The 24,409-nt window shown below is 37.1% G+C and overlaps 1 protein-coding gene across 7 annotated transcripts in view; it reads right to left on the reverse strand.

The window, feature by feature from the left end:
• The window catches only part of Socs5 (suppressor of cytokine signaling 5), a 39,153-nt gene that overhangs the window by 13,732 nt on the left and 1,012 nt on the right, over positions 1 to 24,409 (reverse strand). For 2 of the 7 annotated variants that reach the window (XM_048352987.1, XM_048352982.1), the window contains exons 2-3: positions 23,838 to 23,915; positions 6,651 to 6,737 (exon numbers count right to left, since the gene is read on the reverse strand). The gene's annotated coding sequence lies outside the window, so the exon portion shown is untranslated. Of the gene's footprint in view, positions 1 to 5,336; positions 5,398 to 6,650; positions 6,742 to 20,060; positions 20,115 to 23,837; positions 23,916 to 24,409 lie in introns of those variants that run through there. The other 5 variants (XM_048352988.1, XM_048352985.1, XM_048352984.1 and 2 more) reach the window with 4 other exon arrangements.

Consider the following 24,409-nt stretch of genomic DNA (forward strand, 5'->3'; position numbering starts at 1 on the left):
CAGGCAGAAATGTCTATGAGATTCCATTTTCAATTAGCCAGCAAAATGCCAGCATGGTTCAAGTAGTGGGATGCCAGCTGTAATCAAGAAAGCTGTTCAAGCTCCCACACGAGCACACACACATAAAATTTATTAACACAGGGCTGGGATTGAGGCTTAGTGGTAGACTGCTTGCCTAGCAAATGTGAAGCCCTAGGTTCAATTCCTTAGCACCACATAAACAGAAAAAGCCAGAAGTGGTGCTGTGGCTAAAAGTGGTAGAGTGCTAGCCTTGAGCAAAAAGAAACCAGAGACAGTGCTCAGGTCCTGAGTTGAAGCCCCAGAACTGGCAATAAATAAATAAATGAATGAATGAATAAAATTAATACTTAATATCAGTTTGCTATAAATATAATACTACCATATAAAAAAGAAACTTTTGAGACAACAAGACCATTAAGATATATGTTTGGATGGATATTTCATATTCATATTCACTCGGTTCTTAGAAGAGAAATGACAATATTGTCCATTATTATAAAGGAGCCTTCTTTTGTTTCCAATATTAGTTTCAGATTTATTCTCACTAGAATTCTTTTTAAATTTTTTTTAATTATCAAACTGAATTACAGAGAGGTTACAATTTCATACATTAGGCATTGGATACATATCTTATACTGTTACCTCGTCCCTCATTCCCCCCTCCCCTTCCCCCTTTCTCTCCCCCTGCCCATGAGTTGTTCAATTCATTTACACCAGTTTTGCAAGTATTGCTTTTGTAGTTGTTTGTCTTTTTTTACTCTGTGTCTCTCGATTTTGGTATTCCCTTTCAATTTCCTAGTTCTAATACCAGTATAGATGGTTTCCAATATACTCAGATAAGATTACAGAGATAGTTTAGATACAACCACAGGAAGGTGATACAAGAACATCATCAATAGTAGAAGCTACAGATACACATGGGACGTTGAAAGTAGTTACAACTGTGATATAACAATTGTTTCCCTAACATGGAGTTCATTTCACTTAGCATTATCTTATGTGCTCATAAGGGTATAGCTATTGGGCTCCTGTGATCCTCTGCTGTGACTTATCTAAACATGTGCTAATTATTCCCTATAAGGGAGACCATAAAGTCCATGTTTCTTTGGGTCTGGCTTACTTCACTTAGTATAACTTTTTCCAAGTCCTTCCATTTCCTTACAAATCGGGCAATGTCATTCTTTCTGATAGAGACATAAAATTCCATTGTGTATATGTACCACATTTTCCTGATCCATTCTTCTACTGAGGGGCATCTGGGTTGGTTCCAGATTTTGCTGCGATGAACATTGTTGTGCTGGTGGCTTTAGTGTGATTATGTTTGTGGTCTTTTGGATAGATACCCAAAAGTGGGGCTGCTGGGTCATAGGGGAGTTCTGTTTAGCCTTCTGAGGAATCTCCATACTGCTTGCCAGAGTGGCTGAACCAGTTTACATTCCCACCAACAATGAAGTAGGGTTCCCTTTTTGCCACATCCCCTCCAACAGTTGTCACTGTTAGTTTTCTTGATATAGGACATTCTTACTGGGGTGAGATGGAATCTCAATGTTGTTTTGATTTGCATTTCTTTTATGGCCAGTGATGTATTAGAATTCCCAGCCAGAGCAATTAGGCAAGAAGAAAATATAAAGGGGATCCAAATAGGAAAAGATGAAGTTAAACTTTCTCTCTTTGCAGATGACATGATCCTATACCTAAAGAACCCCACAGGCTCTACCCCCAAGCTACTAGAGCTGATCCAAAACTTTGGCAAAGTTGCAGGATATAAAATAAATCCTCAAAAATCAATGGCCTTTCTCTATGCTAACGACCCAAAGACCGAGGCTGAAATCAGGAAAGCAACTCCTTTTGCAATAGCCTCAAAAAACATAAAATACCTAGGAATAACTTTAACCAAAGAAGTGAAAGACCTCTACGATGAGAACTTTAAAAACACGAAAAATGAAATTAAGGCAGAACTAAGGAAATGGAAAAACCTCCCATGCTCCTGGATTGGGAGGATTAATATAATCAAAATGGCAATATTGCCAAAGGCTATCTACAAATTCAATGCAATACCCATTAATATCCCAACACCATTTTTTAATGAAATAGAGGAAGCAATCCTGAAATTCATATAGAACAATAAAGAATAGCAAAAACAATCCTAAGCAGAAAGAACGGTGCTGGAAGAATTACAATACCCAACTTCAAGCTGTATTATAAAGCTATAGTAATAAAAACAGCTTGGTATTGGCACTGGAACAGGCCTGAAGACCAATGGAACAGAATTGAAGACCCAGAAATTAACCCACAGAACTACGCGTACTTAATCTTTGATAAAGGAGCTAAAACAATAGTATGGAAGAAAGATAGCCTCCTTAACAAATAGTGCTGGCAAAACTGGTTCAACACATGCAACAAACTAAAACTAGATCCTTATATATCACCCTGCACCAAAATCAACTCCAAATGGATCAAAGACCTCGAAATCAAAACAGACACCCTGAAAACACTAAAGGAAGGAGTAGGAGAAACACTTGGGCTCCTTGGCACAGGACGGAACTTCCTTAACCAAGACCCAGAAAGGCTACAAATCAAAGAAAGGTTGGACAAATGGGACTACATCAAACTACAGAGCTTCTGCAGGGCAAAGGACATAGCTCGCAAGATAAACAGAAAGCCCACAGATTGGGAGAAGATCTTTACTGGCCATATGCAGAACTAAAAAAATTATCTTCCTCCAAAACAAAACCGCAAAGAACCAATAGCCCCCTCATCAAGTGGGCTAGAGACTTAAAAAGAGACTTATCTGATGAAGAAATGAGAATGGCCAAGAGACATATGAAAAAGTGCTCTACATCACTGGCCATAAAAGAAATGCAAATCAAAACAACATTGAGATTCCATCTCACCCCAGTAAGAATGTCCTATATCACTAGAATTCTCTTAACAGCAAAATATATACTTTGAAGAATGCTGATTAGGCTCAAAAACTAAAATTGGTCATAGAGGCACTACTCTGAAACTAAAGACACAAAATATTTTCCTCCCAACTAAGCAAACCACAGCCAAATCAGTACATTAAAAGCCAGTCATTCTTACACTGCAATAAAAATAAAATCAGATGATTAAGTAATTTATTTAAGTAAATTACCTATCTCACTATGACTAATTTTTTTTTAGAAATTTTAGTGTATTGCAGATAAATTTAATATGGGAGCATTAGGTCCAGTTTCAAACAACAATGCCTATGTAAATCTTAAATTTGAGGATGTGAAACATTTCTATTATGTTAAATATAAAATCTGACAACAAATATTTACCTACCAATCAAATTGATTACTGAATGCTTGAAATATTCCCAACTCAAAAGGTCACATAAAAGATAGATTAAAATGATACAGATTTCCTCAGTGACTTAGCCGAGGAGACAACACAAGCTTATGAGATGATTAGACACCAGATTGCAAACAATAAAGGACTATGTAGTACCACAGAACATCTACATAGAAAAAGCATTATTTAATATATATTCCATATATGTCTCCTCCCATTGAAGAAAAATTCATCTGACATAGGAAGAAACTGATTTGCTCCTGTTCAGGGCCTCCTCTCAGCTCTGCCATTAAAAAAATTCTTGCTAAGTCCAAACTGCCTCCATGTAACAAAAAAAAAAAAAAAAAGACTTTTTTTCCCCCCATTCACCTTTGATTTGGATGTAACTAGAAAGAAGGGCAGGCACTGTTTCCTTCTAGAAGGGACTTATTCAGAATGTCTGCATTTCAGGACAGCTGCTTTGATTTAATACCATCTTCCTACAACCATGTGGACAAAATGACACCCAAAAGGAAGAGCTGGCATTCTCCTTGTTTCCTGAGAGTCTGAGCACTTAGTTATATCAAGGGCCTGCCTGTCCTGGGCTCTGCTAAACTGGTATTCCATAGTCCCAGGGAATCCATTAGGATGCATCAGCTGTCTGGCTTAGTTTCTCTTTGGTTCCTCTTAAGTCCATATGAAAACTAGGAAGCGGAACCAGATCCCTTATACAATCATAATCTACTAATATAATGAATTAGAAATATTAACCACAGATCAGAAACCTTACAACGTTGTCAGGGATAAGTAAAAAGTTTATTAGATCTGCTATCTAGCATTCTTTGTTTTTCAAGAAATATTAAGCTGTTTAAAAATGTCATATTAGGAAAGCATGCATTACTTAAGACCTTAAAACACAGATTCTTATCTTAAATATTAGAATAGATTTTTTAACAGTATTTTTTTTTTGTCTTTTCTCTTTTTGTACTGGAGATTGAACCCAGGATGTTGTACTTGCTAGGCAAGTGCTTTGCCAAAGAGCTACATCCCAGCCCAAATGGTTAGATTTTATAGTAAAACTATCTTTGCAAAAACTCATCACAGGGCTGGGAAGGTGGCTTAGAGGTAGAGTGCTTGACTAACATGCATGAAGCCCTGGGTTTGATCGCTCAGTACCACATAAACAGAAAAAGTAGCATTGTGGCTTATGTGGTAGAGTGCTAGCCTTGAGCAAAAGAAGCTCGGGTACTGTGCCCAAGCCCTGAGTTTAAGCCCCAGGACTGGCAAAACAAAACAAAAACAACTAATCACAGTTCTTTATATCATTTAAAGTTAAAAACAATAATATTCTTATAAATCAGGTAGTGTTAGTATCACTGACACTAAGACAAGAGAGCTCCCAGGAACATCATTGGGGAGCAAGGAAAGATCAAGTGCACCTTTCTTAAATTCCAGGTCTAATGTCTCTAAGAGTAAGAAAACAATCTTAACAACTACTGGATGGCACCAAAGTACAAGGCACTGTGCTAGCCCACATGGATTGACTTATTGAGTTCTCACAATTGTCCTTGAGGCAGCTAGTTATTACCATTTTAATGAGAAAATTTAAGGTAGAGGTTAAAACAACTTGCTCATGGCTACAGAGCCCTGCACAGTCTAATACTAAAATAATAAAGAACTAACTACTGTTTCAAATCAGCAAGCTTAATCAATGACCCCATAGCTCACATTTTTTTTTCAGTAGATACAGCCTTACAATAAAAATGTAGAATAGTAGACCACCATGGCTTGATATTGTTTAATCCTTTCTAAATTGGGTTGGGATGAAATCAATTCCTCCAACCACACTGTCTCTGGATCTATAATTACTATAATTGAAGAAGATTCTAGAATATTTATATTAACTTCATTTTCTCAATGAATGGATAGTGTATGAATGGTACCTCCCTGGAGTCTATAGCTCTTCATAAACTGCAAAATTCCTTTATTCCTTTATCTCTTAAGTGTAACCATCTTCCCTGGACTTCTAACATGATATCCATCCATCCATTCATTCCATCCATCCATCTGACCATCTGTCTTTCATGTTATATATATAGGTAGACAGATCTATCTATCATATTCGATAGATATATAGATTGAGAGATATATCATGTTAGATCAATTGACAGGTAGATAAAAACACAGCTGTCACTATCATGCCTTCCTGAAGAGCACCAGGTCCATATAATTAAGGTGCCCAGGGATAGAGACAGCATATATAATATTTTGTTTAGAAAACCAAAGACTGATTTCCATTCTTTCTTCAACATAAGGGCACCTGCATCTTCAAGGAAGTACAAGTAGGAAAAGTGGCTAGGAAAGCAAGATTTTAAGTCTTAAAAAGAGCAGGACTGGGGAGAGGGGAGGAGTAGGGAGGAGAAAGAAAACATTATTAAATCTCTTTAGGTGCATAAACAAGTATTGGATAGAAACCCCAAGTTTTACATCATGAAATATGGTAAGCTGCCTTCGTTTCGTAATGTATATGAGATATAATACTGCAAAAAAGAAAAAAAGCATCAAGGTCATAACAAAAACTCCCTTAAATCTTTTCTTCATCCTCTCAATTAACTTTATCAAAGTTTTAAAAATAGAAATACTTTGTTCTTTTGATGATTATGATATAGTATGCTCTAACTGTAGAAAATGTAAAAGTGCTCAACAGCATAAGATTGAAAAATCACCCAGAATCTAACTATTCAAAGGCAATACATTTTATATCCTGTTTCTAAAAAATGTTTAATAAACACAAAAGTATCATCCTGCTTTTCATTCACTGTATCATAAATTTTTCTTACAGTTTTAAATATGCTAAGGCTCATGACTGTTACTGTTTTTATTATAAGCAGTACACTATGCAAAAGCTTTAAGAAATATGATTTGTAATGGCTTTATAGTGTTGGTTATATAGCTAGAGAAGAATTTAATCATTTCAAGTTTTATAATGTTTTAGAATAATAAATACTATCATAAAAAATAACATATATACTCATTTTTGTGTGTGTCTCTTATTTCCTTAGAGTACCTCCTGAAAATGAAATCTGGGGCAAAAGGCATGAACATTAAGAATTCTAAACACTGCCAAGCTGCCATTTAGAAAGTTGTGCCAGTGTATCCCAACATTTGACTCTTTTATGTGAGAGATCTACTATAGCATGACATATCCTTAACCTTTTAGACTTTTTTCCTGCATTTTTATCATTCCCTCTATATATTAGCAATGAAAGGTATCTGAAATGATGTTCAAAATAAGTTTCATAAATTCTGAATTCTGGAATATTGGACTTATCTTTCATTCTTGTGAATAGTGACACAGGCCTGTACTTCCAATACCTTGAGATGTGGAGGCAGAGTCTAGCTAGGTCTATAGTAAGATCCTGTCTCAAAACAAAACAATAAAATTTCTTTACTATATCTCTTAATTGTTTAAAAATTAAAAGATATGCTAGAATGCTTTTTAAAACGAAGTCATACTCCAAAGTATTTTAAAATTTATAAAGAAGCCTGGTGCCAATAGCTTAACTACTCAAGAGGCTGAGATCTGAGTATTGTAGTTTGAAGCTGTTCTGGGCAGGAAAATCTATGAGACTTTTATCTCCAAAAAGCTGGAAGTGGAGATGTGGCTCAAGTGGTAGAGTGCCAACTTTGAGTAAAAAAGCTCAGGAGCAGAACCCAGATCCTTAGTAGTTCAAGCCCTAGTACTGGCATCAAAACAAACAAACAAACAACACATAGAACAAAGGCAGGAGAAGAAATAAAAATAAAGAATACAACAAAGAAGGAAAATTAAACCAAACTTCTAGCTGGGTGCCAATGGCTCACATCTATAATACTAGCTACTCAGGGAAAAGGAGGATAACAGTTTGAGGCTACCTCAGAGAAAAAGTTCATGGAACTCCATCTTAATCAGTATCTTGGAACAGTGGTGCACAGCTGTCACTCCAGCTATTACAGGAAGACCATAGTTACAGGCCAGTCCAGACAGAAAAGTTTTCGAGACTTCATCTCAGCAGAAAAAACTGGGTGTGATGGCATGCATCTGTGATCCCAGCTATGGCAGGAAGCATAAATTGGAGAATTGAGGTCTGGGCTAGCCCAGGAAAAAAAGTGAGACCTCATCTCAAAAATAACCCTAACAAAAAAGGGTGGAGGTGTTGCCCAAGTGGTAGAGGGCCAAGCATGAGAGAAAAAGTTGTGTGAGATCCCCTTCCTGTGGTTGTACCTACACTATCTCTGTATCTTATCTGAGTATATTGGGAACCGTGTATACTGGTATTAGAACTAGGATATTGAAAGGGAATAACAAAATTGAGAGACACAGGGTAAAAAAAGATAGACAACTACAAAAGCAATACTTGCAAAACTGGTGTAAATGAACTGAATAACTCATGGGGGGAGGGAAGGGAAAGGGGGAGGGGGGAGAAGGGAATAAGGGACGAGGTAACAAACAGTACAAGAAATGTATCCAATGCCTAATGTATGAAACTGTAACCTCTCTGTACATCAGTTTTGATAATAAATTTTTTTTTTAAAAGTTGTGTGAGAGCATAAGGCCCTGAATTCAAACCCTGGTACCAGACACACAGACACAGAGACACACACAGGCACAAACACAGAAAAGGAAGGAAAAGAAAGGAGAAAAAAAAAAAGGGAAAGGGAAATGAAATTTTTTTTTTTTTTTTGGCCAGTCCTGGGCCTTGGACTCAGGGCCTGAGCACTGTCCCTGGCTTCTTCCCGCTCAAGGCTAGCACTCTGCCACTTGAGCCACAGCGCCGCTTCTGGCCGTTTTCTGTATATGTGGTGCTGGGGAATCGAACCTAGGGCCCCGTGTATCCGAGGCAGGCACTCTTGCCACTAGGCTATATCCCCAGCCCGGAAATGAAATTTTTTAAAGAAAGGAAAAGGAAAAGAAAAAAAGGAAAAAAGAACATCTCACCAAGTTGTAGTAGTGCTTAAATTTTGAAGCCACTAAGGCTGTTGGGATTTGAGAGTCTGAGTCTGAGTACTGCCATAGAAAAAAATTCAGAACTCTAAAGCAGTATGTCTCCTGGAAACTGAAGTACATATTCACAAGATAGGTACAAAAATATTTGGGGAAAGAACAACTGGAGTATGAGCTGGGCTAACCTGAGTTTGCAAAGATCTGGAAGATGTTAAAGTTCTAAGTAGCAGAGCATAAAGACTTGGCTGAACACCTACCTCACGCATTCAATGGAAAGCCCAGTGAAGGTATGCCTCTGTATTAAGACTAGGCTAGACCTACAATTAATAAAATTGCAATAAACAAAACAAAACAAATTCAACTAACTAAACCAACAAACCCAAACACTTTAGAACAGCAGTAGCCAGAGTAGAAAAGGAGACACATTGTAGTAAGTAAATAATACTAGGAATTGCCACCAACTTCTCATCAGAAACAATCTAAGCCACAAAACTACAGAAATCAGTATGGATAACTAAAATTAAAAAGAGCTATTATATAATCATGTTATAATACTTATGGGAATAAATCTGAAGGGACCTAAGTTTACATTATAGTAGAGATGCCTTCATATCCATGTTTATAGCAGTTCTATTCACAATCATCAAACTGTCCAATCAGCCTAAATACCCAATAAACTATGAATGTATAAAGAATATACATAAAGCATACATAATAAGTGGAGTATTATTCAGCCATAAAGAAGTAAATTATACTATTTTCAGGAAAAATGGGTGAAACTGGACACTATCATGTTAATGATGATATTCAGAACCTAGAAAAAAAAAAGAGTATAAAATAGCACAATTTGAGGGATTAGGAAACAACAGGAGAGGGAGGAAGGATAGGAGGGGGAAGAGGATAGATATGATTGGTGTATTCCATATGGATATATGAAACTATAGTAAGAAAATAAAATAATGAAAACCATTAAAAACTGCTTAAAGCTGGGTGCTGGTGGCCCAAGCAAGTCTGGGCAGACAAATTCAATATACTCTTATTTCAAATTAGTGAGCAAAAATCTAAAACTAGAGGTGTGTCTCAAGTGGCAGAGAGCCAAACATGACCAAAAAGCTAAATGAGAGCTGAAGGCCCTGATTTCAAACCCCCAACTAAAAAACTAAAAAATCAAGGCATGGGAGACAGATGAATGAAGAGAGGAGGGTGGGAGAGATAGTCATAATATTCTATGTATGTATGTAAAGATAGAAATAGGAAAATTCAGGGGATAGGTGGGATTGGGAAAGATGGAGAATGATGCAAGGGGTGAAACTGATCAAGATGCATTTTACTCATAAACTGACATGTTAATTGAAACACCTTTGTATAACAACTTAAAATTTAAAAAAATTAAAAATTTTAAAGAGGACTGGGGATATGGCCGAGTGGCAAGAATGCTTGCCTCACAGACATGAAGCCCTAGGTTTGATTCCTCAGCACCATATATATATAGAAAATGGCCAGAAGTGGCGCTGTGACTCAAGTGGTAGAGTGCTAGCCTTGAGCAAAAAGAAGCCAGGGACAGTGCTCAGGCCCTGAGTCCAAGCCCCAAGACTGGCAAAATAAATATATAAATATAAAATAAAATTTTCAAAAATTTTAAAGGTTCAAAAAAGATTAACGGTGAATTTGATCAAAGTACATTATATGCATGTATGGACATGTTATAATGAAACCTTTTTGTAAAACCGATACACACTAGCTTTTTTCAAAACGAAAATATCTAGGCTGGAAGAGATTGAAATTATGACTCTGAAAGTGAAAAAAGAAAAAAAAAAGCTGATAACTTAAAATTCTCCATCCATTGTAAACATCTATTAAAAGAAAGGCAAAAGAATCTGACTTCTGCTCTTGAGGCAAAAACAGGATCCAGAATTGTTCTCTTATTAAAAACAAGCAGAAAACTAAACACAATATATATTCATTTATTTATTTGAGACAAGGACTCACTATGTAGTATGGACTGACCTGCAACTCACTCATTTGTCTGCAGAAGCCTCCCAACTGCTAGCATTACAGATGTTTATTACCATGCCTGGACAAATAATAGCTAGAATTTACAAGGCAGAGTACCACAAAGGACGAAGAAAGAGTTCTTAAGTTTCTGGATAAATAATAATTTGCATACATGGGATATGTCACTCCACAAGGCTAAATAGAGAAGAATGTCCAAGAGCTCTTAAAAAAGTTTCATCAGAGCCAGATCATTCAGTCTGCTTATACTGTGATAAATAAACCTGATGAATGCATTGAAAAATCTTGAGAAACAGGAAAAGGCATGTTGCAGTATTCATGTCTGAGCTAGCTCTAAACTAAAAGCCAATGCAAATTCTAGTTATTGAGGAGGCTGAGATCTAAGGACTGCAGTTGGAAGCCAGCATAGGCAGGAAAGTAGACTCACCAATCAACTACCCCAAAAAAAGCTGGAAGTAGAGCTATAGCTCAAGTGGTAGAGTACTAAGAGTGCTAAGCTTTGAGCAAAAAAAGCTCAGGGACAGTGTGCTGGCCCTGAGTGTACACGCATATGCACACATTGACAAATTCATATCAATTTTCTTCAATTGACAAGTTTGATGCAATTCTAATAAAACGGTTCTGGGGGGGGGTGCGCAGGTATTTGTAAGCTGATTTTTAAAATTTCAATAGAAATGTAAATATGTAGAAAGAACTGAACAATCTTTAAAAAGAAGCAAAATGTAGGAGTCAAATTTCCATGAGCTTTCAAGATGAAACAAAGCTTTGGTAATCTAGATGGTGTGACATTGTTATGCATAACTATAGAAAACAGATAAATAGCATAAAGTCGACCTGTACTTCTTTGGTCAACTAATTTTTTTTTTTTAACAGTGTCTCCCTATGTAGCTGAGGCTCTGCCCTCAAGGTGCTTGAATTATAGGCATGAACCACCATGCCTGCTGGGCAACTGATAGTTGGCCAAGACAGAAAAGCAATGGCAAAAGGGAAGTCTTAAATTATTCTGAAACTGGCTATCTAAAAGAGAGAAAATATTTACCTCTCACCCAAAACATAAATTTTTTAAAAATATTTTTTATTATCAAACTGAATTACAGAGAGGTTACAGTTTCATACATTAGGCATTGGATACATTTCTTGTACTGTTTGTTACCTCGTCCCTCATTCCCTCCTCCCCATGAGTTGTTCAGTTGTTCAGTTCATTTACACCAAACAGTTTTTCAAGTATTGCTTCTGTAGTTCAAAACATAAATTTTAACCTAAGACAGTTTATAGACCTAAAAAATAAAGCTATCCCTATAAAGAATCTTGAAGAAAACAAAGTATCTTCACAACCTTTAGGGTGGCACTGATTATTAAACAGGACTCAGAAAATACAACACAAAAGTAAAGCTTAGTAAAATGACAAACACCCATTAAAACTGACAAGTGACTGTTGGAATAGGTATTTCACAAAATACATGCAAATGGCAAAGAAATGCAGTACAAAGTGCTCAATATCAATAGTTATCAAGAAAATGCAAATCAAAACCACAATGAGAAGATGATTAAACTGAACACTGGTAAAGATATGAAGCAAATAGAATTCTATAGATGGTTGGTGGAAGTGTGTCAGTTGGTTTTAATGTGACCATGATTGAATACTTAAGGAAAACAATTTAAGGAAGAAAAGATTTATTCTAATTCAGGTACAGAGGTATCAGTTCCTCACAGTGAGGAGGGTAGATAGAGTGAAGCAGAGCTGATAACAAGAATCAAGAGAAAGAAAGCCAGTTGTAGCTGGCTGTTTTTTTCCCCTTTTCTTTCACCTAGTGGCTCCTATCATATGGGATGGTGGTATTCACATACAGAATAGTCTTCAGAACCTTTAGTTATTCCTCCCTATTAATGATCTCATACACATACCCAGAAGTGTGCTTCACAAACTTCCAAGGGCATAACAATCCAACCACACTGACAATCAAAACTTAAACATTAGAGTATAAAATAATCTCAGAATTTTTTCTAAATACCTATCCTATAAGCCATTGGTCTACTTATATTCACTCAAGAGGAAAGAAAACATCACATACACACGCACAGCATACAAGAATGTTCACAGTAGCTTCATCTGTAACATTTGAAAACTGTAAACAACATTTTCCACAATAATTATATTTGTAAAATGGAATATTACCTTGAAAGAAAAAAGGAAATAAATCTATCATACCTAGCATAGATGAACCTTAAAAGAAAAAAAAAAAGAAGCCAGAGCACAAACTGTATCACTACACTTATATGAAATTCTAGAAGAGACAAAATTACATTTGCTGCCTGGGTGTGGAGGTTGAGATTTGAGGATCATAGTTTACTTACCAGTATAATGTTGGACTTGAGGTACATCTAAGTGGTTGAGTGCCAGCTGTAAGCAAGCAAACTGTCAACTGAGTAAGGCACCGAGTTCAAGCCCCTGGACACACATACACACACCACTTAGTGTTTTATAGTTCTTACAGTGAAACTACAGTTTTATAGTGAAAGAAATCAAAACAGTTGTTGCAGGTATGAAAGGAAAAGTGAACCATGAATGATTGGAGAGAGGCTCAAGGTATCTTTCTAGAGTGAAGAAAATTGTGAATTAAATAAATATAAACCAAAAGGCATGGGACTGTACATTTAACACCTATGTATTTCACTATATATAAGCGATATCTAGTTCTTTTTTTAATGGACAACAGTAACCTAAAATTGAACATTTTATCTTCTTACTGTGTCCACTCTAGATCAGTACTTCCCAAAATCCAGTTTGTGAACAGTACAAGTCCTATTTCATATATTACTGAGCCAGAATTTTGAGGGGTGGGTAGTGTTGGGGTCCATCTTTCCCCTTGATGGAAGGGGCTTGATGCCCCTCCCCCAGCCCTGGGGAATGCAGCCCTGCTACCTTCTCTGGATTGGAATCCGGAGAAACCGGTTGGGCAAACAGCCCCCAACCTTCTAGCCAGCCTGGCGCGCTGGAGTGACGTTAGCCCTTGGGGGTCAGGTGACAGCTCTTAGCCTATTGGAATCCTGGCCAAACCCCTCCCTCAGAATCATCTCCCCTTGTCCTTCTCTCAATAAAGTTAGTTCGCTCTAAGAAGCTAGCCTCGTAGCATATGTACGCCAGCGTCCAGGGAAAGGAGGCGGACACATAACTACGACAGGTCATGTGTTCGTCAGGTCGGAGCGACCCCCACGTCCCACTCTAACTTACCTGCAGGCCGAGGGTTAGGGGAGAGGACGAAAGGAGGGTGGAAAGAAAGAAGGAGAGTCCGAGCCGGGACCTAGAACTCTGTATTTTAGATAGGAGAATCATATAATTCAAGGAAAGTTTGAGATCAATTTTATAGGGGAACACATTAAAAAAACAAGAAGATACTAGGATTTACATTGTACATATCAACTAAATACAGTTAGCACATAATAATGGTCATGTAGGTGCTAAATTACCATTTAAGCTTCATTACTACCTTTACTCATGTTCAATTTTCTATATATGTGCTTCAAGGAATTCCAATTCCAAATTTCAGTCTTCAATCATCCCTAATTTTTTTCCTCATCTCCTCTCTTCTTTCCCATCTTTCTCCCCTCTCCTTCCTTCCCCTCTCCTCCTAGTAATGGGGCTTGAACTCAATGCCATGAGGCTGGTAATCTACCTGAAGTCACACTTCCATTTCCTTTCATTTCTTACTAATCCCAACTTAAACTGCTATCATTTGGATGCTGAATATCCCTCAAGGCCCACGATAAAAAGGCTGCTATGTGGCAGAACCTAAAAAGATAGGCCTATAGGGAGGTTCTTAGGTCACCAAGGCATGTGTTCTCCAAGGGTATTAAGGTACCCACCTGGTTGCTTCCTCTCTTTTGCTTCCTAGTGTTGTTTTGCTCTGCTACACGCTCCCCCAACATCCCACCATAGCATACATAGTCTTCTTATAGGCCCAAAGCAATGGCAGTAACCTATCACAGATTGGAGCCTCCCAAAACCATGAGCCAAAAGAAACCCTTTCTCCTTGGAAATTGATTAAATCAAGTGTTTTGTTACAGTAATGAAAATAAGTCTTTAATCATCTAACACTCTAAGGTCTTAGCAATTCCAACTGGAGCTATGAATTTTAGATATGGAATCTTGTTCAATAGGTCCTTTTGCCTGGCTTCTTTTTGCTCAAGGCTAGCACTCTGCCACTTGAGCCACAGTGCCACTTCTGGCCATTTTCTACACATGTGGTGTTGGGGAATCGAACCCAGGGCTTCATGTATACGAGGTGAGCACTCTACCGCTAAGCCATATTTCAAGCCCATGCCCTTTCATTTTTAATAATCCAAAACAAGTCTGATTTATTTATATGAGTACCCTTACACAAGTTTTAGCTATACCTATACAGAAGTAATGAATGAAGAAATAATCAGACAATAAAATAATACAGCCAACTCCTAATTAGCCTGTGTCCATGAACTTTTTTTTTGCTGCAGGTCCTGGGGCTTGATTCTGGGCTTAGGTGCTGTCCCCAACATTCTTTTGTTCAAGGCTTGTGCTTTACTACTTGAGCCACAATGCTACTTGTGACTTTTTCGGAGTTGTTTATTGGAGATAAACAACTGCCTGGGCTGGCTCTGAACCACAATCCTCAGATCTCAGCCTCCTAAGTCGCTAGGATTACAGGCATGAGCCACTGGCACCAGGCTTCCATGAACTACTTACTAAATTTCTTCCTTGCAAGTAATGTTAAATTTACTTCATTTACATATTTATAACTGAATATAGGCACAAAGAACTGTAATTCAATTTTCTACATCTGTGTTGTTCTCACCTTTCCTATATAATACCTCTCTTCTTTCCCATTTATGCCTTCAACTTTCTTTTTTCCACTGCCACCTAAGTGTTCATAGTATCCTTGCCCACCTTCATAAGAATATCAGTATTTTTCTGTCACTGTCATTTATACAAAACATCTTCACATATACTTACTCACTTGGTTTATACAAACTCATTTTCTGGGGTTCCAAAATTGGCAAACACTGTATATATGGATACATAAATGAAACAGTGCATAACAGTAGGTATGTGTATGTATAGAGCAATACATAGTGAATGCTGCCCTTGATACAGGCTTATATTTTATTTCAATTTTGAGCATACTGCAAATCAGAAGCCTTAAAATGATTAACTGAATAATATGGTGCAGTTTCCTCTGTTAAAACTGTATAACTCCTCTTTACTTGCTCATGTCTCAAGATACAACTTTTCCCTCTGTAAGTTTAAAGCCATGGACAAGAAGGTCCATAAGACTATTAGCTTCCACTAGCCACCAAAAAGCTGGAAATAGAGCTGTGGTTCAAAGCATCAGCCTTGAGCTTTTAAAAAAGCTCAGGGATAGTACCCAGGCTTTGAGTTCAAAGCCCCAGGATGGACAGACACACACACACTCACGAGAATTTTTTTTTTTTTTTTTTTGCCATTTCTGGGGCTTGGACTCAGGGCCTGAGTGCTGTCCCTGGCTTCTTTTTGCTCAAGGCTAGCACTCTGCCACTTGAGCCACAGCACCACTTCTGGCTGCCTTCTGATATGTGGTGCTGGGGAATCGAACCCAGGGCTTAATGTATATGAAGCAAGCACTCTTGCCACTAGGCCATATCCCCAGCCACTCACGAGAATTTTTTAAATGTCTATAAATAAATCACTCAGCTGGGAACACAATCAAGTTAAAAAAGAATAATCCTTTTGATAATAATGTGCATGTGAACAACACCATTTTAATTTTCAGAACCATGCCCAACAGTCCTCAACATATTCCTAGACTTTCTGACCCAGGAACAACTACTTACAAATGCCTTCAAGGAAGCCATCTGCATAACTTCTGGATCCCCTTCCTGGGTCACAATTCAGGTCCCATAAATATAATTTGAAATATATTCCCCTAAATGCATTATTTTGTTCTTTGCCACATGAAAACTCATCAATGGATGTTCCTGGAGCTTCTCTTTGTTGGCTTGGCTTTTAACTACCTGGAACAGTACATAGAGTCAGCTACAAATCTGGCAACTTTCACTGTCAGTCTTTTAAATAATTTATAAAAGCGTTAAATAAAACAGGTCCTAGTAATGATCACCTCAAGTGTAATGCAGTTAGATTGCTGTATCATGTAAAAAACCAAAGTCAAAGACTACATAATACATGTTTCCTTTTGTCTACATGCCTATTTTAATCCTTAAGTCTACAGGCAATGCAAGTGTGGCTCAAGCCTAAAATTCTAGCTATTCAGTAGGCTGAGATCTGAGAATCACAGTTTGAAGTCAGACCCAGCAGGAAAGACCTTGAGATCTACCTCTAGTTGGCCACCAAAAAGTCACAAGTGGAGCTGTTGTGGCTCAAGTGGTAGAGCACTAGACTTGAGTAAAAAAGCTAAGTGACAGTGCCCAGGCCTTGAATTTAACTCCCAGTACTGGTGCATGCGTGTGTACAAGTGCACACATACACAGACACACAAAACTATCTATAGACTTCTCAGGGATTTTATTAGTGTTTAGTCAACTTAAACTTTGCATTTTAGAATATACAGTGGCTCATCATTATTAGAGATAGACTAGTCCCAGGCCCCTCTATTCCCCAAGATAGCAGAATTTGCAGCTGCTCAGTCTTTTATATAAAAATCGCATAATATTTGCACAGAACCTATGTATATGTTCTTATACCCCTTAAGTCATCTTTATGATACCTAGTACAATATAAATATTATGTAACAGTTGCTCAGCTATACTGTTTAGAGAACAATCATGAGCATAAAAGTCAGTATATACTATGTTCAAAACAGATGTAATTTTCCCCCGATGCTTTCAATCCAAGGCTGAATCCACAGATGAAGAACATGTGAACAGTCAGGTGTATTGATGCATGACCATACCAGCATTTAGAAACTGAAGCAGAGGATCATGAGTTCGAGTTCAGTTTGGGTTACACAGCAAAACACTGTCTCAAAAGGAAGGAGGGAGGAAGAAAAAAGGAGGGAGGAAAGCTGTGGATAAGGACATACATGTACGTGTATGTGCACAAGACAAAATATGACTGGGGAAAAGCCAAGATGACAGAAATATATGTAGTACCTAGAACTCAGGAAAGTAACAGGCTTGGGACTTCTTAGGGGTGAGGTGGCAACAGGCAAGGGAGGGTAGGGGCAGGAATGCAGAGTTAATAACAGGTTGTCTTGTTATGTATATGAAGGCCCAGGTAATAGGACCTATCTTCAGAAAAACAGGCTACAGATAACAGACTATCTCTTTCAGGATGAGGTATAATCCTCTAATCTCTTTTCCTGTGACAGTTATCTTTACCAGATCCTTCTTTAGGCAGGGAAGGGAACCTCAGAAGCCTGGATTGCCACAGTGTTTATTAATGTAGATTTCCTTTCTAGCTTTAAATTTCTTTTACAAAAAGAAAACCTAACTATTCCAGTGCTTGCAGTTTCCTGAACAGCTGTCTTGAAATAAGCTAAAGAAGTATTTTTGTGGTGGCATATTTTGTTTTCCCACAGTGTTGAATACCATGTGAGAACTTGTAGAAATACATTCTTTTGTTTTGGTCGTGGGACTTGAACTCTGGGCCTGGGCGCTGTCCCAGAGATCTTCAGCTCAAGTCCAGTGCTTTATCACTTTGGGCCACAGCACCACTTCGTTTTCTGGTGGTTAACTAGAGATAAAAGTCTCACAGACTTTCCTGCCCAGGCTGGCTTTGAACCATGATCCTCAGATCTCAGTTTCCTGAGTAGCTAGGAGTACAGTCTTGAGCTACTAGGGCTCAGCAGGAAGCATATTTTTAATATACTGCATTTCATAATACTGTCATCATAGTTTTTCTAACAAACCATTCCTTAGGAATTTTCATCTAAACAGAAAGGCTGGTAATTAGATTTCACCTGTGTTACTCAAGTGCAATATCTGGAGAAATATCACATCTGCATACAATAGAGATATAAGTATACTCATGTTTATAGCAGTACAGTCGCAATAGCAAACTATGGAATCAGTCTAGGTATCCACTAACCAATGAATGGATAAAGAAACTGTGGTAGATATTCATAGTGGAGTAATATTCAGCCGTAAAGAATGGACTTACAGCATTTGCAGGAAAATGGATGGAAACAGAGATCATCATGTTACGTGAAATAAGCCAGAATGAGAAAGGTAGGTACCAGATGTTCTCTCCCTCATAGGTGAAATTTGGAGCCCCCCCCCAAAAAAGAATGACATGAATGTATAGTGGGGACTGTTTTGATCAGAATATTTAAAAACAGAAAATGAAACCCATTAAAATTCTGCTAAAAATAGAGGGAGAGCCTTGAACAAGTGGCTTATACCTATAATCCTAGCTAACTAACCAGCAAAAAGCCAGAAGGGGAGGTATAGCTCAAGTGGAAGACAGTCAGCTGTGAGCAGAAAAGCCAATTAAGAGCAAAAGGCTCTGAGTTCAAGGCCAGTACTGACAAAAATATATAAACTAAAATAATGAACAAATGAATAGAAATAAAAATGAGGGACGAATAGACAAGAAAGTCAACAGAGAGGATAAATTTGATCAAAGTATCTTATATACATGTATGGAAATACCACAATTAAACTGTTTTATACAATCAATACATGACAATAAAAGAAATAATCACAAAAGTTTATGAACATTGAAGAAAATTCTTGCTCACAAAAAATAATAAAATTTCTCAGATGCAAATATACCCAACATTAACATATGCCAACAATCTATTCTAATTGCCTTTTTCTTTTTTTTTTTTTCTTATTTATTGTCAAAGTGATGTACAGAGAGGTTACAGTTTCATATGTTAGGCCTTGGGTACGTTTCTTGTACTATTTGTCTCCTCCCTCATTCCCCTGGCAGGGTACTGATATCTGTCATCCCAGCTACTTAAGAAGCTAAGATGGAGGAACCTGGTTTGAAGCCAGCCCAGGCAAAAAAGACAACTCCATGTCCTAAATAACCACAAAAAGTTAGAGTGAAGCATGGCCCAATTGGTAAATTGGTAGAGCACGAGTTGAGCAAGCAAGCTGAGAAAGCAAATAAAATGAATCCCACATAATGTGGGGGGAGGGGACGAGGAGGGAAGATTGTTTTCCCCCTTTAAAAAGAGAATTTAAGATGGATAAGAATGCTTCATTTTCCCCCCTTTCATCCTCTAACTACACTGAAGTTAGGAATAATCTGCTTTGTCCATCAGTCCATGTACTCTGAATAATGGATGAGTCTCCATGTCATAATTACTTTTACTTTGTAAAGAAACACCAACCTAATGAATAACTGAGCAACGGTTGGTAGTATTTTACTATGACAATGTGTTCCTGATTTCCTCTAAAATCATATTTTATTAAGTTATTCATACAACTAGATTATGAAACTGAAGAAAGTACCTGCAAATTTTACAGGTCAAAATCATATTGTGAATCAAAAAATGTCTAATAGACTGTGACAACTTAATTACCCTTATAATAATAACAAAAGATTAGGAGTTGGTCACTTTTCAAATACTAAAACTTTGTTACAGTGAAAAATATGACCCTAGTAACTTAGACTCTAGTAACTTTTTTTTTCTAAGTTTTACTTATTATAAAGGTAATGTATAGAGGGGTTACAGTTATGTAAGTTAGGTAATGAGTATATTTCTTTTTGGACAATGTCATTCCTTCACTCATTCTCTCCCAGTTTTTCCCTTCCATCCCCACCCACAAATTGTATAGTTTATTTTCAATATAGTGCCTTGTGAGTCCCACTGCTACATTTATTCATCATTTGTCTCTCCATTTCTGTGCCCTCCTTGCTCTCCCAAAGACAGATGAGGGACAAACAGGACAAAAAGAAAAGAAAACAAAAACAGGAAAGAAAAAAACCTGTTTCCATTTCCTGGAGTTCATGTAACTCTCATCCCTACTAGCATCACTTCAGAGTAGAGCTGACTCATACACTTACCATTTGAAGTACCACCCATAACACAGTACTTACGATCTACAATAACATCAAAACTCTACTGCTAGCATAATTAAGATGCTTTTGAATTATAACTTCTGGTGATTTAATACTTCACATGTAAAATGTACTTGCTTCCATAAGTTTCTAAAATAAGGTCAATTAAGATAAGTGTATGAGCTATGTCTAAAAATAATTGAAATACTCAAAAAAAGTCATTAAAAAAAGAGTAAGTCAGACACTGGTGGCTCACACTTATAATCCTAGCTACCCAGGAGGCTGAGATCTGAGGATCTTGGTTCAAAGCTAGCCCACAGAAAAGCCCTTGTGAGACTCTTATCTCTGATTAACCACTCAAAAACTGCAAATGGTGTTGTGGCACAAGTGGTAGAGCACTAGCCTTGAGCAAAAGAGTTCAGGGACAGTGCTCAGGCCCTTAGTTCAAGCCCAACAAGCAACCGTAATAAAAGAAGCTCTTAAGTGACAGATAAGCAGTTACATGTGTGATGAGAGAAACATGTATGAGACAAAAAGATCACAATAATGAATATCAAAATTAAGAGGACTACTAATGGAAGAAGAGCTCTATAAAAGTAGTAGAATAATCTAAGAAGGCAAAACAAAAAACACCAGAAGAAAACCATCATCCTTTAGGTGACACATCATTAGCATTGACTCTGAGCTAAAGGCTCAAACTGTCACCATCAGAAACATATGCTAAACCATATGGTCATAACACTAGCTGGATCTGGGTTACAATACATTAAAAAGAACTTTACATTGTAAAATTGAAGTTACACAAATTTATCACTGAAACCTAATAGTTTAATGAAGAAACTCATCAAAACATTCACTTAATAGAGAATAAGCTTTAATGATTTTCTTATGGTTCCACTGTCAGAAGAGAGTTGGGATTAATAACAGACCTTGTAAATTTCCTTAGCAAATTTTACCAAGAAGGCTTTCTTAAATTCAATGTATATCCTGGAATACCTGCAAAACAATTACTGGCACTTTTTGTTGTTCTAGAATAATGAAATTGCAACAGTGGTGTGTAGATGATATGGAATAGAGGAAAGGAATTTTCTTCCCCAACCCCAAGGTTTGGTATTTGAGCCTATCTGTCAAAAGAAAAGGTTAGCAGGAGAAAAGGCATACAAATTTATTACATGCAAGTGTATGAGTAGCTGAAAGGAAAAAAGATTGAGACTCAAAAAGGGAGAAAGCTGGAGGTATGACTTCAGGGGACTAAGCAAATGCTCTACCACTTAACAAAAACTTTGTTCAAACCCCAGTACCACCCAAAAGGTCGCATGTTACAGGGGCTTACATAGAGAGCACTTTTCTAGCATGCCTGAAGTCCTAGATTGCCCTGCTAGAGTTGCTAAAATAATACTTTTTTTAAAGGAAGGGGGAGGGGAAGACAGTTCAAGTTTGAAGGAGAAATGGCGATAAAATACGGGAGGATGAAGGAAGAAAAGGCACTGCCATTCAGACTGTTGTTTCTATTGATGAAAATTTCTCAGGTAAAAGCTTCAGTAGACAAGGGCAATATGGTAGACAAGTATCCATTTTTCCTAGCTCCAGCTAAGGCAGATAAAGGGGCTTCAGAAAAGCCTTATTTGTATACCTTATTTGTTTATTTCACTAATGTAGATTTTCTCTACAGATAAGCACTTTCTCCCATAAGAAGACAGCTTTTTAGAGCTACTCCTATGTTCCCTGCCACTCTGAACAGCTATCTGGATATAGGCCAAAGCAACATACTTTGGGATGGTACATTTTAATCTTCCACAACATTCTTCAAAATGGCCACATTAACTATAACTTGATTATGTGGACCTAATTAAGGTCCAAGATAAGCACAGGAAGAAGAAAACATAAGCACTAGGTGCCCCCTTAAGGCAGGCAATTACTTGATCATGTATTAATCTAGGGATTTTTTTTTTTTTGTAGTTTGAGAATGGTATCATTAATAGAAGAAAAAATACACACACACAAATGAGCATACAATGTCCTCCTTAAACCTAATTAACCATAGAAAGTAATGTATATTACTTATTGTGCCCTTCCAATGTTCTAGACACAGTTAATCTTCACCTTATCCTATAAGTCAGGTACTTTCAAAACCACACTTTGCAGATGAGGAAACCTACACACATGGTGGTTAAACCACTTACCTGAGAGTCATGTTAAGTGGTTAACACATAAATCATTTTTTTAAAATCAGAACTATGACAGAAGTTGTATTTCATAATCATCACATAAATCTACTGTTTTTAAATTATACTAAGATCCACTTTAAAGTAACAAAACCCCCACAACTTATAGAAAGTAATAATTCTCTACAATTCATTTTTTAAAAGTCTTTTGAATTTTGAAAAATCTTTTAATTAATTTTAGCATAAAAATAAGACATTCATTTAACATTTTAATCTAGATTACAGTCTACAATAGGAGACTATGGGCATATATAACAATGCAACAAACTGTTCTAAACTTCAAGTAAGTTTTCCAATTTTATATTATTTTACAGCTAAAAGAATTCATTTCAAATGTCCTTATTCTTAGAAAGGAACAATACCACAAATAATCCAGAAACTATAGATGGCACTAAAATGCTTTAGGAATACAGTATGAATGTGATATAGTAGAACAAATTATGGACTAGAATCCAGGGAGCTGCTCACAAATCTGGGCTGGAGCACTAATTAGGTCCCTTCAAATGCTTGGGGCCATGGTTTCCTGATCTGCAAAATAATATCTACAGTTTAAAAGGTGACTCATATACATACATCTTTTTTTTTTCTGAACTTCCATTCTCTTTCTGTTTAGTTATTAGAATTACTTCATCACCAGTATTATTTTCCTTTAGTTCCACAATAGGAGAAAACAGCCCAATATACAAGGTGAGGAGAAAGCCTTCCCCCACTTCAAGTGACTAGCCAAATGATTCTCAAGGTGAAGAATGCAGAAGCCATTATAATGTGAATAGGTGTTAGGTTTCAATATTTTAGGCTGCTGTTTTGTATGCCAGTACATTCTCCATAAGGACAAATTATAAAATTCAAGGACAATAAGGGGGAAAAATATTTAATTACCCATCAGTTATTCAAGAACTAAGGCCAATTAAAAACATTAGCACCTTTTGGCAGAACTGTTCTCTTTAATGCTGAAAGGCAAAATATAATCTAGAATTTTTCTAAATTATGTTCTTTTTGTAAACTGTACTCAACAAACCCAAGGAATTGGTAGTATATATACATGTATGTGTGACCAAGAAAACAGTTCAAAGATTGAAGATCTCACTGTGGAATTATCAGTTTACTCTTTTCAGTAAAATGAAAAACCTCCACAATGGTAGACTCTGCATATCACCACTGCCTAATCCTGGGTGTTCTTTTCGCTTCTCTTTCTATTCCCAAGAGGGTGATGTGACTAGAAGATTATTAGAATTAAATTATATACTTGACGTAAGATTTCCAACTGTTAGAAAAACCAAGTTGATTTTAGGATTGCTTTCTAGAGCTGCCAGCTTACCAATATCTCCTTCCAGTAGTTCGCTCAGTTAAGACATCTTAAAACTTCTATGGAATATGTACTCCAATTTTGCAGGGCCTTGTAAAGAAACAAAAGCAAGGAAAAGAAAGCATGACTTACTTATAAATCCTTAAGGTCCAGATTATTAAGTTATTACTATGTTAAGTAGCCCATCAGTGTAGAAAGATTGCTCTAAGAATGTCAAGGTGCAATATACGAATTTCCAACAAAGCTGGTAAATGACAAAAATGCCATTAAACATATACTTCCAATTTCAAGTAAAGGATCACGGACCAAATCCAGCAAACTTTTGGTTGGAATGTCAAAAATAAATAAAGCCAAAACCTCCTGGTGACTCCGATTCCTCAAAGCAAAGTTCAGAACCAAACCAAGATGTGCTCTAACACTATTTCTTAGCATCCTTCTTTGATGCAACACATTCTCTCCACAAAGTCACTTCACTTCAGCTACCTGGATCACCAAACCCTAGCACACTAACGGCCTCAGGAGACCAGGGGTCTTCCAGGCGCCTGCCTCTGCATCCATCACTAACCACCTAGTGTTAAACCCCG

The sequence above is a fragment of the Perognathus longimembris genome, chromosome 8, assembly GCF_023159225.1.
Source record: "Perognathus longimembris pacificus isolate PPM17 chromosome 8, ASM2315922v1, whole genome shotgun sequence".
NCBI lineage: Eukaryota > Metazoa > Chordata > Mammalia > Rodentia > Heteromyidae > Perognathus > Perognathus longimembris.